The sequence below is a fragment of the Lactuca saligna genome, chromosome 7 (assembly GCF_052625555.1).
Source record: "Lactuca saligna cultivar CGN05327 chromosome 7, ASM5262555v1, whole genome shotgun sequence".
NCBI lineage: Eukaryota > Viridiplantae > Streptophyta > Magnoliopsida > Asterales > Asteraceae > Lactuca > Lactuca saligna.
In genome coordinates, this window is record NC_136423.1 from 22,097,501 (window position 1) to 22,100,180 (window position 2,680).

Below are 2,680 nucleotides of genomic sequence, written 5' to 3' on the forward strand. Positions count from 1 at the left end.
CTCTTACTACATGTTATATCTAAGTTTGCAATTGATTTTGCAAAAAAAAAAAAGTTCAAATAATATTCACATACTAAAATCACAACTTAAAACAATATTCACAGTTTAAAACACATATGAACGGTTTAATACAACGATCCTTACATGATTCACAATTAAATACAAAACATATAAAACATTATTTTTTTTAATAATTTTATCAAACGCCTTGTGAGTTGTATCAAAATCGAATTTCAAAATACATTATTTTATATTTTATCTAAAATATCTCATGCTCTTCATTCTATCTAAGTTCATAATTAATTTATAAATAAAATCACAAATTAAAACAATATTCAAAGTTTAAAATCACAGCTTAAAACAACATTCACAGTTTAAAACAAATATTCACAGTTTAATACAACGACCAATACATCATTCATAGTTAAATATCAAAACATATAAAACATTTTTTTCAATCATTTTAACGAACACATTTCGAGTTGTATCAAGTCGAATTTCAAGATAACATTTCATATGTTTTATCTAAATTATCTATCGCCTCCATTCTATCTAAATTTACAATTAATTTTGCAATAAAAAATCTCAAGTTAAAGTAATATTCACAATTTAAAATCACAACTTAAAACAATATTCGCAATTCATAACATAAATTCACAGTTAAATACATCGATCTATACACCATTCACACTTAAATACAAAACATATAAAACAATTTTTTTTTCGATCCATTAAATACAAAGTCAAATTTCAAGATAATATTTTGATATACTTTATCAAAATTATTAAACAAATAATCAAAGATTTGTTGTAAAATATGTGAGTAGTTAATTCAAATATGCACCAAATCTCATATCTAAACTTCTATCTTGCGATTAATCTACTTAACCACTTTATAATAGTGGAGTTATTATAACATATATTACTTATAATATAAAAATATTTAAATAAGAGAAACTCAAGCAAATAAACAAATAAAATAGCATGTGATGTACCTGGAGATTGCTATGTTTCCACTACTCATCAATATTATAGAAGCAATCACGTAATTGATCAAAATCTCACTAAAAATCTACGCCGATTAAGTACAAACCACCACCGGAAAACTTCGCCAGAACAACCGCAAAAATACTTGACCGGAAAGTTGATTAATGTTTTCTAAGTAATTTCATATCTAACCTGAAAAGGACATAAACATCACCGGAAAATATGGTCGGAACAGCCGTAAAAAACGGTTAAAAGAATTGAAAATCTTCGAAATTACCACTTGAAACTCTAATAGATCTCAGATTAGATCATAAGTTGCTATCATAAAAAAATTGAAAGCTGATAATCCTTTCTTCACTCATATAACTTAAGATCGGTTCATTTTGAAACTTCCTGGTCAAAAAACTTTGATATGAGAGGATGCATTCGGTAAGTTTTCCGATGGTTAGAGGTGCTAGTAGTGAAATAAACAGTGGAGGTTTTGAATTCGGTTTGTGTTGGCATCCGGGTCTGCCTCAAGTTCTATAGTTCGCTGAATGGCTGCCACGCTTAGCTCAACATTGCGGGCCACTCGACAGACTATGATTGGAAGAGCTCTGTCTGCGGAGCCTCCCTCGTTTACATTATAGTAGCAACGATCTCCATTGTACAGGTGGGGTTGGCCTTGATCATGACTCTACCTATCCGGGATTCCGACCCACATAGGTGTTGAGCCTTCTAGAACAATCTGGGGATTAGGATTTGGTATTGGGGCTACTTGAGGTAAGTTCTCAACTTCAGGCTCTGAATCGGTCTCTTCGGGGAACTGTTCTGCGAGGTCATTGTCCAAGGGAGTTTCATGATTTTCTTCTGGCTCTGCCTCTAGCCATCCATTATTTCCTTGGTTGGGAAAGTACGGGTTGTCAGGGAGATGGAATCCCGCCATGATATCTACACGAGAATGGGGGTAAAGATATGGTTAACAAATGTGTAATCTGATACTACTCCTATAATATTGTAATTGTATGCCCGATACTTTGTTGTTATCTTATAGTAACTAAAATACTCCTATAGTATTTTAATGTTGTATGTTATGTTCTATCGATCTCTTGCTTGGTATATTTTGGTAAGTTTTAGGCTTGTTGCAACACCACAACCACTCCCAAGCACATGTTGGTCATGTCTGGAATAAATATAGTTGATCGGGCTATATTGACTCTAGACATGATTACATAACTGCCCAGGTTTAACCGTAGTGTTCAACATCCAAATACTTTTGTTTTGTTCTACTTATGAATTTATGATATTGTTTTATGGTATGTATGTACACTTGTATACTCCTTGTAAAATACTTATATTTTAAAGTATACTTTTAGTTCAGAGCGCTTCGGCCCCTTAGAGTTTATAGTTGTATACCATGTAAGGTTCGGTATTCTTAGTTCACTATAAACAATAGCTCTAATACCAATCTATCACACCCCAAACCGTAAAACAAACGGCGGAACCGTTCGGGGGTGGAGGACTTCATGCGTAGTATCACAACAATTGCACCATAGTAATCAAAGTAAACACAACAATTACATTGCATATGAATATTTACATCTGTTTGAAAAGCATAGTTTGTATACATCAAAATATGACAAAAGTAAAAGATGAGACTCCAAAAATGTTCCGTCTTCTCCAAAAGCTGGCTAGGGTACCTGTCTATTGTTGT